A 16,622-nucleotide genomic window follows, 5' to 3' on the forward strand; every position below is an offset into this window, starting at 1 on the left:
CTGTAGGAGTCTTATGTAGAAATTTTGGAGTCACTTATGCATACTTATCATATCATCTGTGAATAGTAATACTTTTCCTAGCCCTTTAATCTAAAGTCATGTCTATCTTTGTTGCTGAGGTGTGTTACCCATGTGCAGCAGAATGGTGGAATCTGATTTAGCAAGCATTCTGTTAGCCTGTCTCTTTTTATTGGGAAATTGAGTCAATTGATGTTGAGAGATATTAATGACCAATGACTGTTGAGTTCTGTCATTTTGATGTTGGTGGTGGTAGTGTGTGTATGTGTGTGTATGTGTGCTTCCTTTCTTTTGGTTTTGCTGGCATGGAGTTATTTCCTGTATTTTCTTTGATGTATTTTACCTCCTTGGGTTGGAGTTTTCTTTCTAGTATCTATTGTAGGGCTGGATTTGTGCATGGATATGGTTTAAAATTGATTTTGTCAAGGAATATTTTGTTTTCTCCCTCCATGATGATTAAGTTTTATTGGGTATAATAGTTTGGGCTAACATCTGTGGTCTCTCAGAATCTTCAAGACATCTGCCCAGGCCCTTCTGCCTTTTAGAGTTTTTGTTGAGAAGTCAGGTGTAATTATGATAGGTCTGCATTTATATGTTACTTGGCCTTTTCCCTTGCAGCTTTTTATATTATTTCTTTGTTCTGTACATTTAGTGTTTTGATTATTATGTAACAGGAAGATTTTGTTTTTGGATCCAATCTATTTGGTGTTCTATAAGCTTTTGGTACTTTTATTGTCATCTCTTTCTGAGGATCAGACTGAAGGTTGCAGTCACTGTGGTAAAGGCTCTGAAGATGTTCATTGCTCCTCTGCTGGTGCTCTTACAGCCCCACCTCTGCTGCCCTCAGGACCACAACAATTCTGACATGTCTTCTTCCGGTTGCTCCTGGTGCCTGGCTATTGCCACTGTCTGGGTCATCTGAGGTCCTCATGGCTCTGCACCTGTTGATGTCTGCACAGCCTGCTCTCATGGCTCTGCCTCTGCTGTGTCTCTTCTTTCACCATTGCTGCCACCACTTTTACCTTCCTGGAACTTCCTAAGATTTTTCTACTAAAAATAGGCAAGAAAAAAAAATACTAGAGTGAAATACTTGAAAAAAAAAAGTTTTTCTCCATTTTGTATTATTATATGTATAGGTACTTTGCTTTCGTGTATGTCTGTTACCATGCATATGTAGAAGAGGACATTGACTCCCTGGCACTACAGTTACCAGTGCTTGTGAGACACTATGTTAGTGCCAGAAACCAAACACAGGTCCACTGAAAAAACAGGCAGTGCTCTTAATCACTGAGAAATCTCTCCAGTGACTAGAGTTAAATAACTTATTAAACCTAATGTTGAAAGGTTAAGGAAAATATCCTGGAGCCAGCAGAACATGAATAAAAAAGCCTGCTTATATATGATGAAGCATGTATGTGCTCTACTTTCAGCACGCGAAAAATTATATTTCTGGGAATCACATCTTGGTTCTTTTTGTACCATTCCAAAGAGTCCCTCCATTAGCCTTGTAGGATCAGATACTCTCCTCTGGCCTTGGTGGGAAGAGGCAGGAAAGGTTCAATACAAGCTGTTTGAAACAGTGCTGGCTTGGCTGCAACTGTAAGAGTTAGAATCATTAGTTAGTGGCAAGTGGCTGTGGTTGTTGTGTAGTTTCCTCAAGGGGCACGTGGTTTTCAAAGTGCCCAGAGCAGAAGTAAGGGCAGGCCAACTGGACATTTGATTATTAGTCACTTCCTCAAGGCAGCCAGGGAAACAGGAAAGAGTGTACGAGCTCTCAGTTAAGATGTGAAATTTCCCCTGTTCTTTCTTTCTTTTTCTTTTTCTTTTTGTTCAATTATAGGAAAATAAACACCAGAAGAAATGTTTAAGAAATGACCTTAGTATTAACATCGATATCTATTTGACGGGTTTTAACAATGATCAACACATGTCAGGTAGCACATCAGGAGAGGCATTTTCTGAGTCTGTGTCAAGAGAAGTGGCAGTAGTTCCAAGCACTTACCTTGGAGTGTTTGGTGGATGTTTGTCTCCTAATGGCAACAGATTTGAACTTGCATGGTTCTATGTGGGGTTTGTTGTTTATGAAAAGCATGGTGTGAGATGCCTGGAGAATCCTTGCCTCAAATCCAGACAGAGAAAAATGAGGACAGCCATTTTCACTTGGCAGAGTCATTTTGAAGATTTTGTCAGGGCTCACACACCAAAGAGTGGAGGATGATGACTGAAATAAATGTTCTCCAGTGACCCCAGTTGTAGTGTTAGCTCTTTCCTACTTAGGTACCACAAGCCCTCCAACCTCTATTGCTCTGCTATTTATAATTGTCTGGATGCTCCCATCCATTCCCTAAAGGCTTTGGAAAGCTGTGGGGTGGACATCTCCCAGGTGATGCTTTGTGGAGAAATTTTGGGAGTTGGGCTGATGGTCATTGTCACCCAGACCTTTGTTAGCATCTCTAGTTTTCCCCAGTTCTAGGCTCATGTCCTGATGACTTCTCTAGTTCAGGCCATCAGTTTCTACCTATTGTCATATCAACAGAAGCAAAACATTCCACTCCTCACCAGAGATATAATGATTGCACCTATGTGTAAAAATCAGGCCCGTTAACCTCTCCCGGAGAGACACCATGTTGAGAGACACATAAAATATTCTGACCCAAAGTAACTTGAGGAGCAAAGAGTTTATTTGACTTACACTTCTAGTTCACCATCCATACTGAAAAAAGTCTGGGCAGGAACTCAAGTAGGAACTTGAAATGGAAATCAAGGATGACACTGTCTCACTCCCTGACTCATGCTGAGCTTGTCTGCTGCTCAGTTTCACGTCAACTAGACACAAGCATCTAGTTCAGTTTTTAAATTTATTTTTTATTAATTACAGTTTATTCACTTTGTATCCCAACTGTAGCCCCCTTCCTTGTCCCCTCCCAATCCTGCCCTCCCTCCCTCTTCTCCATCCATGCCCCTCCCCCAGTTCACTAAACTCCTGATGAGACCTGATAGACTAGGATCAGATGGAAGGGGAGGAATACCTCCCCTCTCTTAGTTAGGTTTTTATTGCTATGAAAAGACATTATGACCATAGAAAATCTTATAAAGAAAAATAGTTAATTGGGGTTGGCTTACACTTAAGAGGTTTAGTCCATTATCATCATGGCAGGAAGCATGGTGGGGATGCAGGCAGACATGGTGCTGAAGAGGTAGCAGCTGAGAGTTCAACATTCTGGATTGGCAGGCAGCAGGAAGAGAGAGTGTGACACTTGGGCTTCTGAAACTTCAAAGCCTACTCCCAGTGACACAATTCCTCCAACAGGCCACACCTACTAATACTGCCACTCCCTATGAGTCTTTGGGGGCATTGTTGGGATAATTTTTTTGTACACTCTGTGCAGATGTGTCCTTCCTCACCTGCCTAAAGCACCTTCTGGCTGGTTTTAAAAAAGCTGAATGGCCAGTAGCTAGGCAGGAGAGGATAGGCGGGACTTTCAGGCAGAGATAGGAACTCTGGGAAGGAATATGAGGTGGAACATTCGCCAGACAGATAAGGAGGAAGAAACAGTGCCAGGACTAAGACTGAGAGGTAACGGGCCATGTGGTAGAACGTGTAAGTACAAATGGGATAATTTAAGGTAAGAGCTTGTTGAGAACGAGCTTAAGCTAAGGCCAAGCTTTCATAATAAACACGAAGGTTTCTGTGTCATCACTTGGGAAGCTGGCAGTTCAAGAAAGTCCAGTTACATTGGGCTCCCAACAGTTACAGGGCATTTTTTTCTTCAAACCACAACAAACTCGAGTTATTTGAAAGGAGGGAATCTTAATTGAGAAAATCCCTTCACAAGATCTGGCTGTAGAGAATTTTCTTAATTAGTGATTGATGGGTAAGGGCCAAGCATATTGAGGTGCCATCCCTGGGCTGGTGGTCCTGGATTCTACAAGAAAGAAATCTCAACAAGCCACATAGAGCAAGCCAGTACGCAGCACCCCTTCATGGCCTCTGCATTAGCTCCTGCCTCCATCTTCAATTCCTGCTTGAGTTTCTGCCTTGACTTTCTCCATCAATGGACTATGATCTGGAAGTATAAACCAAATAAACCCTTTCTTCCCCAGCTTGCTTTGGACATGCTATTCCATCACAGCAATAGAACTGAGACAGCTGGCTTTTTGTACAGGGACCAGCTGCCTATGGATGGTTGTGCTCACTGTGACTAAGTCTAGGTCCCTCCAGCATCAATGAATAATCAAGACAATATTTCAAGACAGGCCTGCAGACCAACCTAATGAGGACAGGTGATTCTAGGCTGTGTAAAGTTGAGAGTCAAAGCTAACTTAGAGGGCTGGAAATCTACAGGAATCTACAGTAGCAAGGAAAGCTACAGGAAAGAAAAATATGTGGGGAGCAGACAACACACTGTGATTCCATAGTGATAGGGTTTTGAAGAACTTGAAGAGAACTATAAAACACAGGAGAACTGAAAGAAAACAAAAATACATCAAGACCTGCAGTGTATAAAGAAACTAATCTTAAGTGGGAAGTTCGTAGTTCTAAGTGCCTACACTAAAATCAGAGTAATCTAAAACCAATAAGTTAATGGTGTACCTTAGAGCCCAGGGGGTGGGTAGGGGGAAACAAGCTAATCTCAAAGGCAGTCAATAAAAGAAATAATTGAGACCAGGATAGAAACTAATAAAATAGAAACGGTAAGAACAATACAAAGAATCAATGAGATAAACTCTTTTGAAGATAAAAAGATTGACAAATTTAGCAAAAGAGAGAAATACTCCAAGAATAAAGTCCTGTGAGAAGAATTCTGGGCACTTGTGAGAAAACTGGATGTAAAGGAGATAAGAGTTTTATGACCTCAGTTTCTTCAGAACATGGAATTGTTCACAGAATGTGTTTTTGTGCGGCTCCCTATTGTGGCATATAGGAGTGAGTTCAGTTCGGATTACTCATTGCCTGCTGTTGTTATTCAACTAACTGTTGAACTGTTCTTTACGTGCCTCTGTGGAAAAACATGCTTTTGCCACATGTGACTTGTCCTTTTGGATGTATACAGATCGGATGCAGGAGAACTTTACTCATGTGACCTGGCTTAACCATCAGAGCATAAACTGATGTTCTGAATAAAGCTAGCTATTGCATGAGATTTTAGTCCACCCATTACCAGCTTCATTCTCCCAGCTACCATCGCCTCTGGAACAACGACAGAGGACCCAAATCAATAAAGTTATATGTGAAAAGAGAGACATTACAACAGATACCAGTGAAATTCAGAAAACGTAAGGATATAGCGTAAAAACTTACATTCCACTAAAACTTTAAATCTATAGAAAATGGATGGGGTTTTTGATGCATATGACAAAATGAAGTTAAACAAATTAGACAAGATGTTTAAACATATCTGTAACATACAATGAGACTAAATTAGTAATGAAAAAAAATCCTTGCAATTAAAAAAATGTCTAGGCCAAATGGTCTCACTGCTAAATTCTCCCAGATCCTTAAATAACAACAACAACAACAACAACAACAACAATAACAAATTAAAAATATAATAATATAATAGTATAATAATAATCCTCTAATTATCTCATAAAATAAAAATGAAGGGATGCTTCTAAACTTTTTTTTTTACAAGTACACTATTACTTTGATGCCAAAACCAGATAAACATTTGCACACATGAAAATTACAGGTCAGTTTCATGTGTGTTCCAAATGTGAGACCATATTTCAAGAGTATGAAGACTTTAGGAAGTACTAGCTTGTGGCTTGAAGCAGGTCAGTAGTAGAAGGCATTTGATGGTTATACCCACCAAAGATTATAGCCTGCTTTCTTTGCTTCTTGGCCTACCATGCTATGAAGACTCTCCATGATATATTGCCACCACCATGAACTGCACTATCCCTTTCATACGATGATGGAACATGAGGCAAAATAAATGTTTCCTCCCTTAAGCTGTTTTACTGTGTCTTGCCACATGAGTGCAAAAGTAATTAAGGTACCAGGTATTATTCATTGTCATTTGAATTGGCTTTCTCTGTTATGACTGCTGATCATGAAGTTCTTGCTGTGTACAGAGCACAGCTTTCGGTGGTTCGTATTTTTTTTAAATTAATTTAACCCCCACTGTTGTAATAAATTAAAAGGGGGCTGTTGGGATATATAATGTTTATTATTATTTGCCCTATGATTATTGCAGCAGTATTATTTAACCTACTATCACAATCAAATAAGACACAGACACCTGTTAGATTTTATAATTACCTTACTTACCTTGGGCTGGACAGATATTTTACTTATGTTGTCTCAGTAACCCTACCATCCACCTCCCAGCCAATGTCATCCATCCTTAACCATCCTCATCTGGGCTATCTTCCATCTGTAATCTTATAAATTCTTGGTATTCTTCATTTGGGCTTTTCCACTCCATTATTGATTGGAGTCTTTCCTCCTTGACCCACATGGTTTCTTCTCGACCCTAACCCATTGTGGGGTTCTCCTTCCTCCTCTCTTTTCATCTGTCTGTTTCTTGTCATTCTCTTGAACCCAAAGCCCAGGAACCTTAGCCACAGCTACCCCATTCTTCCCTGCCCAGGTTTCAGGGCAATCAATCAATCAATCAACCGATCAATCTTAGGTCTTAGGCAGGTTTACACAACAAGGATAGGTCTTGAGGGCCAGTGATTAGCATCAAAATGCAAGCATCAGGCCAACACCAAACACTCCAGAAACCTGTGGTTACTGTTATCACACTCATGAAGTGAGAGGTCAAGTGCCTCAAGGTCACATGGTTTGGTGCCCACTACCAAACTCTTGGTTTCTGTTTGTGGAGGTGTTTGTAGGAGGTTATTGGACTTTGAGGAGGTTAAGCCTTGATGAGTAATGTATGTCTGTGGGGGCGGTCTTTGACCTCTTGGAGCATTATTCCACTTCTCTGCTTCCTGTGTGTGTGTGGGAGGTGATCAGCCAGCTTCCCCATCCCAACACTTGTTGCCATATCTTTCCCATTGAGAAAGACTCTAAATCCATGGGACTGTAAGCCACACTGAAGCCTTTCTTTTTTAGGTAGCTTTTGGTCATGATGTTTTGTCACAGCAACAAAAAAGCAATTAATACACACAGCAAGTGGAAACTCAGGTCGTGAAATCATCCGGATGGATGCAACATCAGTTGCTGCCTTCCATGCATAAGGAATGCCCTGGGATGTCTTATATCATCACCTAATTTGGGATCTACTACCTTTTCAATAAATGAGCATTCTGCTCCCTCTTCCTTTCACTTCCTCACCATTGTCATTCAGTTTCTCTAAGGCTTGAACTCTATAATGAGGTTTTATACATTGTAGAAGTTTTGTTAATATATATAGTTTTTGCTTTCTCAGGAGAAGGGATGTTAATGGGAGGGTGTTGTGGTGTTTTAGCTTACCATAAGTTCATTGAACACAGCCTCACCTTCTTCTATGAATATTTTCTCAACAAACAAACAAACAAACAAACAATCTACCAGCATCCATAATGGGAAAAAGCCTGGAAGAGATCCAAGGAATAAATGGCATAACCAGATTGGATTGCTGTGGTAAAAGAAGAAAAATCAGAGATGGAGGAGAAGAAAGGATGCCTCCTGAAGATAACAAGCTCTCAACAGCTGCAAAAAGGAAGCTCAGTTTTATTATTCATCCTTACAGAGTTGCGTGGGTAGACAAGCCATCTGAGCTGTTCTTCCTGTCGCCTGCAGGAATGGCCACTTGTGTAGAGATAGTCATAAAGTGACTATGATCTTTGCTCTTGTTGTTCTTTGTGCAATTTCTTTGTGTGAGCTAGTCTTCCTTATTGCTTCTTCATGAATGTGACAAAAGTGATTACATGCCTATGATTCCATTATAGTAGATCATGTTTATTGTGGCACTCTGTGTGTCTGTAACTGCTACATCCATCAAAACTATCTGTGTTAGTTGAAGGAAAGATGAAAACTTTTCATGATAAAAACACACTGAAGAATTCACAACCATTAAATCATCTCTACCAAAGACATTTAAAAGACTTCCTTGGATTTTAGTTGAAAAAACAGACACATTCATATTGCCACAGGAAAGAATAAACCACACTTGAAAACTATTTAAGCAAGAGAGATGATTAGGAAAACACCAAAGATTGTACAATCAACAAAAAGATAAAAAAAAACCACATTCTAAATGTTTATAATCTCAATTTCCTAACTAAATGACACAGAATACCAGATTATATTAAAGGGATGGATCTATATATTTCTTGTCTCAAGAAATATGATAGGACAAACAATATTTTAGGATGAAGGAATGAGAAAATGTGCTCTAAGCAAGCGAATCTACGAGACAAGCAGAAGTTGTTCTAATATCTGACAAAACTTTAAACCAAATCTAGTCAGAGGAGATAAAGGTCAAGGTCAATTCATACCGATTAAGGGAAGAATCCACAAAGAGTACATTTAGTTCAAAACATGCACACAGAACCTGGGCACACCAATTTCACAAAATAAGTATTAAAAAAAAGGCAAAAGTAACAGACTGTACTCAGCACAATAATAGTGGGAGACTTGAGGACCCTACTCTTACTAGTCAATGGGTAATACAGACAAAAAAAAAAATAGAGAAACATCTAAAATCAATGATTTCAGACCAAATAGATTTGACATCTATAGAACATTCTACCCAACATGGCAGAATACTTCCTTTTCTCCAAGGCCCATGGAATTTTCTCAAGAATAGACCATATATTAGAACACAAAGCAAGTATTAACAAATATGGAAGAATTAAAATATTTATTTGTGTTTTATCTGATTAGAGTGAAGTAAAACTACAGCTCAACACTGAGAAACTGTAGAACTATTTACAGGTTCATGAGATTAAATTGCATACCATTGAATACTGAGTGGATAAATGGCAAACTCAAGAAGAAAATCAAGAAATTTATGGAAATGAATACAAATGAAAATACTATATGTCAAAATCATACATTATATTTAAAGAAGCCCCAAAAGAAAATAATAGCACCAAGTGTCTACATTAAGAAATCAGAGAAATCTCAAATAGGTAATGTTTTGCTTTAACTTGGGGCTTTAGAAAAACCAGAGTAGAACAAACCTAAATTCAGTAAATAGAAAGAAAAATATTAAGATCAGGGTAGAAATTAATGAAATAGAAACAAATAAAATATAAAGAATAAGACAAAATGTAAATTTTTTTATAAAGATAAATAAGAGCGATCAACCTTTAGCCAAACTAATCAAGGGAAAAAGACCCAAATCAACAACACTTAAGATCAAAAGAAAGCCATCATGACAGATACTAAAAAAATTCAGATAATAATTAGTACAGTCCTTAAAAGATTATATCCCATTAAATTGGAAAGGATAAGTCGATTAATTTTATATATGTATTATTTATCAATATTAAACCAAAAGATAAATAATTTAAACAAATCTATGATAAGCACCGAAATGATGGAGAAATAAGAAGTCTGCCAACAGAAACAGTTCAGGCCGAGGCAGATTCACTGCTCAGTTCTTCCAGACCTTCAAAGAAGAACTAACACCAACGCTTTTCAAACTATTTCATAAACTAAGAAAGGAACAAATGCAACTGTAGTAGTTACTTTTCCGCTGCTCAGATAAGAAAGACATCATGACCTAGGCAACTCATTGAAGAAAGACTTTCTTTGCACTTAGAGTTCCAGAGGGGTTCGAATCTGTCATGGAGGCTGGGGAGAGGGGGGTGGCAGCAGGCAGCAGGCAGGGGCAAGACAACAAGGGATCACATCTTTAACTGTAGTCAGGAAGCAGAGAGAGCAAGCTGGAAATGGTACCAGTCTTTAAATTCTCAAGGACTGCCTCCAGTGAGACTGTCCCTTCTAAATCTTCTCAAGCAGTTTCAACTGGGGACCAAGTATTTACACACCCAAGCCTATGAATGAGGGGAGGGGCATCCTTATTCAAAACTTCACAGCTACCGAACTCTTTTATGAAATCAGTGTTATCCTTATATGAAAACGTAAACACACACACAGACACACACAAAATAAAATTATACACCTCAATTTTTTTGGGGGGAGATTACTTTCCCATTGTTGAGATGGAATAGTAAAGTTACCCACTGTTAATCTATTAAGGTTAATATGTAATTTTATATTTAGTAATATTTGTTTTATGAAGTTAGGTGTACCTGTGTTTAGTGTGTACATGTTTAGAATTGTAGTATGCTATTCATAAGTTGTTATCTTAGTCAGTAATAAATTACCTTTATCTTTTATGACCAGTTTTGGTTGAGTATAATTTTTCAGATTACAATAGTGGTAGCGAAGCCTTCTTGTTTCTTGTTTCCATTGGCTTGGAATAATTTCCACCATTTTACCCTATGATATTTGTTTATTTACCATAGGTTAGGTGTGTTTTTCTTAAGGATTCGTATAGACCGATTCTATTTTTTCTCTTTAAAAAAATTAGTTCTTATATTGCGTGTTTACGATGTGTCTGTGAGTGTGGACATAGGCATGCCACAGTGTGTTTGTGAGCACCAGAAGATAACTTTTGGGGACTGGATCTTGCCATCCTGTTGAGCCAGGGTCTCTCTAATTTCTGTCATGCTGAACACTCCGGGAGGGCTGGCCCAGGAGCTCCTGGATGATTCTGTCTCTGCCTCTGATTTCATGATAGGAGTGCTGGTATTACGGATGTATGCTACAGCATTTGGCTTTTTTAAAATAGGGTATCCAGGGATTGATCTCAGCTTTACAGGCTTATGTAGCAATCATTTTACCTGCCGAGCTGCATCACCCTCATGGCTCATTCTTTAAAAGCACTTTTATCTACACGTGCATGTGTGTGCATGCCCAGTGCACAGACAAAAGTCAAAGGACAAGCTTCAGGACTTAAGTCTCTCTTTTCATCCTGTGAGTTTTGGGATTGGACTCAGGATATCAAACTTTACCCCAAGTACCTTGCCCTGTTAAACTGTCTCACTAGCCCTAAGTTGATGATTTTAACCGGAAAATTCTCTGCAAACCTCTGTGTCCTGGGTTGGGGCACTGACTAGTGGGAAGGCAGTGAGCCAAGCAGTTGTTTCATGTGAGGTCTTTGCTCACCCTAGATAGACACTGGTGTGGAAGAGGGCACTTCTCGTGTGAAGGGTCAGGGCAGAAAGACTATGTCTTGTAAGACCTGGGGTCTCACAGCTCAGGAGTTCAATCGCGCCCTTCCCAGAAACTCCCCCAGACCAAGACTCGTTGCAAAAGCAAGAGGTTTATTAACCATTGTACAACGGGGTCACCCCTGCTGGTCAGCAAAGAGTGGCACCGGGAGACAAAGGCCTTTAGGTTTTTAAAAGAAAAATTGCAGGAGATTTGAAGTTCTAGTTTTGGCAATTTAGGATTGGATGAGGAAGCTATAAAGTAAGATAATTGGTTAGTCTTAGGTGCTCAAGCTTGGCCAGTCCTGCCAAGTGTGGATGCAGCTGCAATTTAAGGTGGGGTGGTTAGCTCATCCTTGAAGATTAGGGGCTACAGACTTTTGGCTGGAGGTCAAAAGCTACTCAGAAGAAGTCTAGGTTCGTTGCTAAGAAACGCTATCTCAAGGACAAGGGTCTGATCCTTCTTTTGCTGAGTGAAGGTCATTGCTTGCTTGCCCTTTTTTTTATATCTGTCCTCACAGATAGGGTCACATTCCTTTACTCTCTGGAAAGGTACTAAGAGGCTTTAGCTTAACCTGGACCTAAAACTCAAAAGTATAGGCTTTAGAAGACATATAGGTTACAAAGTAAGTCTAACCCTTTCATCACCACCGCTCAGACATGGGTATAAGCTAATAGAAAATCTTTGTCAGCCGGCCAGCAATTACACTGGGCGTTTGGGATTCCAGTGTAGCACTGAACCTTTTTTAGATGAACTTTTAGGCACAAAAACCATGTCCTGCATTGGCATATGTCACCTTAACAAGAAGAGTTACCAAGTAGTAGAACTATAGGAGCTAAAAAAGTAAGGAGACATGGGGAGACATATCCAGAATATATGGAATTTGATAGATTATATCTTTGTTTTCACTTTGGTGGTGGTGCTGACTACTTACTGAGTTTTACAGCCAGAATGGCACTTCTATCATGGAGTCAGTTGGGCTAAAGTCCGGGGCCCTGTTATAATACCACTATTACTATCTTTTGGTATAATGTTCTTTTAAAATGTATACACCTTACCCTTGTTCATTCAAATGCTGATTTCTCCCCCCCCCCCCACTCTCTGGTTTCAATCTGGATATTGCATTGTGATACTCATTCTAAGCATCCTGTCTCAACTCTTGTGTAAACAAGACAAAATAAAGCAACTAGACACAATGTTGAGCAGGGAGGAGCCAGAGGACAGGAAAGAGGGGAGGAGCCAGAGGGCAGGAAATGAGTGGGAGGAGAAGGTGTGAGAGGAGAGCTTGGAGAGAAAGCTGGAGGACAGATCTTGGAACTACGTGAAGAGATGGACTGGACCTAAGATATCACTAAAAGCAAGTATAATGTGGGAAATCTAAGAGTTAGGAAACTATGAGGGCTTGGAGGTTTAGGATGCAGTAACTATTGCCCATATTGTGTTCTAGGTTAACTAAGTAAACCCAGTCTCTGTGTGATGATTGGGTATACAGCTGTGTAGGACTAACAGCAGCTTTACTAAAAGATAATCATTAGTAAATATTAAATGCCACCACATACAACAAGTATCTTACCAAATCCCTAGAGACAAAGACCCAGCATTCTCTGAAGCTGTTATTGATTTGAAGGTTGCTATGAATGACTTCAGCCCTTCTACAAGATGTGAAGAATTGGAAGATGCAGTTCAGAGTTGGAGCCTTTGCCTAGCGTGTGTAACCCAGGTGACGTCAACCCATCACTAACATATATACAGTGCATATGTATATTTACACACACACACAAAGAAAGATATAAGGAGCACAATTGATTTTTTTTATTGTTTTATTTTTATTTTTTATTAATTACATTTTATTCACTTTGTATCCCCCCATAAGCCCCTCCCTCTCCCCTCCTGACCCCACCTTCCCTCCCCCTTCTTCACGCATGCCCCTCCCCAAGTTCATTGATAGGGGAGGTCCTCTTTTCCTTCCTTCTGATCTTAGTCTATCAGATCACATCAGGAGTGGCTGCATTGTCATCTTCTGTGGCCTGGTAAGGCTGCTCCCCGCTCAGGGGGAGGTGATCAAAGAGCAGGCCAATCAGATTATGTCAGAGGCAGTCCCTCTTCCCATTACTATGGAACCCACTTGGATACCGAACTGTCATGTGCTACATCGCACAATTGATTTTAAAGATAATTTTCTAAGAGTGTTTTAGTATCTCTCTGAGGTTTGGACCACAAGTGTTCCTAAGATATTATATATTAATAATACAATAATGGCATCCTTTCCAGCTCATTACATTACATTTCTCACCTTTCTCTCTAACCTGTGAATTTTGACTTTTCCTTTAAAAATGAAGATCAAGTAATAGCCATGCCACAGACTCAATGTTATGCCATTTTAAAATTTCCTTCTCCAATGAAATCAATCTATTACTCTAAAATTTCTACGCATGTCCTTAGAACATGTGTAGAAGAGAGCTTGAGTCCTTGTCAAAATATCCCATGAATAGCCTATATCCAGGCTGTTAATGTAGTCTTTATTTCCTCTTGCGTCAGGCCTGTACATCCTGTGTTACCCTCAGCACCCACTGGAACAGTCTGCCCTCTCTGCTAATGATACACAGTGACTTTTTTTTCTGTTTCTTCATTCTTCTTTCATACAATAAATCCAGACTGTAGCCTCTCCTCCCTACCCTTCTCTCAGCTGCCCTCCCCACCTCCCTTCATCCCCAGATCCACTGCTTCTCCAGTTCCCTTTAGAAAAGAGCAGGCCTCCCAGTGATATCAACTGAACATGGCATAACAAGATGCAATAAGAGTGGGCATAAGCCCCTCACACCAAGGCTGGAAGAGGCAACCCAGTATGAGGAAAAGGGTCCCATGAGCAGACAAAACAGTCAGAGATACCCCACTCCAACTGTTAGAAGTTCCATTAAAACACTACACTTAACAACCACAGCATGTATGCCGAGGGCCTAGCAGACCCATGCAGGCTCCGTGACTGCCACTTCAGTCTCTGTGTGGCCCTACGAGCCCTGCTTAGTTGATTCTGTGGGCTGTGTTTTCTTCTCCAGGTGTTCTCAGCCCGAGTCTTCGGCTCCTAGAATCTTTCTCCTCCACTTCTACAGCAGTCCCTAAGCTCCACCCAGTGCTTGTCTGTGGGTCTTTATATCTCTGATGATGATTGGGCTAGGCATTGGTCTATGAGTAAAGCAGGCTGTCATTAGAAATCAGTTAATTGACTTTTGGGGGTGGGGTGGAGTTGGGGGTGGGGAGATGACATGGTTCAGGTTTGGTTCTATCCTTGGTCTCTGGGATCTCCGGCCTTTGGTTTCTGGGCATCCAGGCAGTGTCAGGCATGGCTGAGTCTCATGGTTTAGGCCTCAAGTTGTGGAAGTCATTCACACAATGACTTTTAAAGTCCAAACTTCTGAAGTTTTCCTCGAAAAACAATGTGGTTGCCATTATCCTTGGTACCAGCTCCCATTAATTACTTTTCTGTTGCTTTGGCAGAAACTTTCTGACCACAAACAATTTAAGGAAGAGAGGGTTTATTTTGGTTTCTGGCTTCTGAGAGTCAGAGTTCATAAGGGCAAGGGAGGAAGTATGGCAGCAAAAGCTGGGAGAACACATCTGAACTACACATGAAAAGCAGAGGGAAAAAGAAACAGGAATCAGAGTGAGTCTGTAGGCTCTTAATGCCTGCTCCCCATGACATACTTTCTCTGGCAAGACTCCATCCCCCCAAATGTTCCCTAACCTTCCCAAACAGCATCAACAACTAAAAACAAGTGTTTAAATACATGAGCTCACTTACCATATGTAGTAAAAAAAAAAAAAAAGTATATGTTTGAGTCTTAGCAGACATTTGTGCAAATGAAGAATTATACTCATGAGAATTGTTACATTGTCCCTCCTGTACCTGACTAAAGAGTCCTTCCATTAGGGTCAGGGCATCTCTTCTGGCTTTGGTGGAAAGTCTGATGCAAGCTATTTGAAAGAGTGCTGGCTGGGTTGCAACTTCAAGAGCCAGAGTCCTGAGTTAGTGGTTGTTGTGTAGTTTCCTCAAGGAGTATGTGGTGTTCAGAGTTCTCAGTACAGTCCAGCTGGAATTTGTGACTATTAGTCACCCCCTCACAGCAACAGGGCAACAGGGAACTCTCACATTGCCCCCCTTTTACCTTAATTAGAGGACAATTAACAGCAGAAGGAATGCTTATGAAAAGACTTTAACATTAACATCTGTATCAATTTGAAGGGTTTCTAGTTTTAACGATGATCAACATGGACCCAGTACATTAGGGAACAGATCTCCCGAATCTGTGTCAGTGGAAGCAGCAGCAGTTTCAAATGAGTTTTCTGGGCTTTTAGTGGCTGATTGGCTTTGGAAGGCAATGACTTCGAACTTGCCTGATCCTGTGTGTGGTACACTCACCTATAAGAAGCATGGTGTGGCTTGGGACGTAGACTCCTGGCCTCCCTGACTTTAGTTCCTCAAGTTCATGTAGGAAAAAGTGAGGGCTGCCACGTTTTCTTGTTAGGATCACTCTGAGGATGGAATCAGATTTGGTACCCTTTGAGAGGAGAGAAAGATGATTGATAGCGCCTTGGGTTTCCCCTTTCAAAAGAGGCATGCCGTGTTTGCTCTTTCCTCACTAGATATTGAAAGCTCCCTGACCACCATCACCCTAGTATTCAGAAGGACTGCCTGAATGCCACCATTCTATTCCTGCAGGCCTTGGAAGCCTACAGTGTAGACTCATCACCGGTGGTGCTCTGCAGAGAGAGAGTTTTGGAGGTTGGGTTGTGGCCGCTGTCATCCAGGTCTTGGTCAGTAGCCCTAGTCTTCCCCAGATCCAGACTCAAGTCCTGATTACTCCAGTTTTGCAGGTCATTAATTTCCACTTACCATCTCATCAACAGAATAAAAATACCCCACTTCTTTTCAGAGACTTATTGATTACAAATCTGTGTAAATACTTGGCCATTGACATCTTCTAGAGAGATGCCATATTGACAGGTGCTGTGGTACCTCTGGGCAAGTGGAAAAAGTACAGAAAAATGGCTCAGCTCTCACATTATTCCCAAAGGGTTCTGGAGCCAAGACTCATAACCTTTATTTCTTGGACACTTTAATGAGGCTCCCTACCTAAAAGCAAAACACATTTCTTTTTCTTTTTTTTTTTTTTTTTTTTGCAGAAATTCCACCTATCATAGCAGGTGACAAGACCGTTGCTCAGCTTCCTGAGCATTCCTAGTGAGCTGTGAGAATGGCTTGTTTCGGGATGATGTCTTGCTCTACAAGAAGCACCTGAAAGACCAGGGGATCCCTGTGAGCTGGTTTCATGTGAAGGACGGCTTTCATGGATGCACAGCACTGTTTGATAGAAAGTTTATGTCTTTCTCCTGTTCCATGAAAGTAGTAAATGCTGTTGTCAGTTACATGAAGACCATACGATAG

General features: G+C 40.5%; 1 pseudogene; it reads left to right on the plus strand.

Moving 5' to 3' along the window:
• The window catches only part of LOC110539425 (arylacetamide deacetylase-like 4), a 53,464-nt pseudogene extending 36,842 nt beyond the window's left edge, over positions 1-16,622 (plus strand).

The sequence above is a fragment of the Meriones unguiculatus genome, chromosome 3 (genome assembly GCF_030254825.1).
Source record: "Meriones unguiculatus strain TT.TT164.6M chromosome 3, Bangor_MerUng_6.1, whole genome shotgun sequence".
Classification (NCBI taxonomy): Eukaryota; Metazoa; Chordata; class Mammalia; order Rodentia; family Muridae; genus Meriones; species Meriones unguiculatus.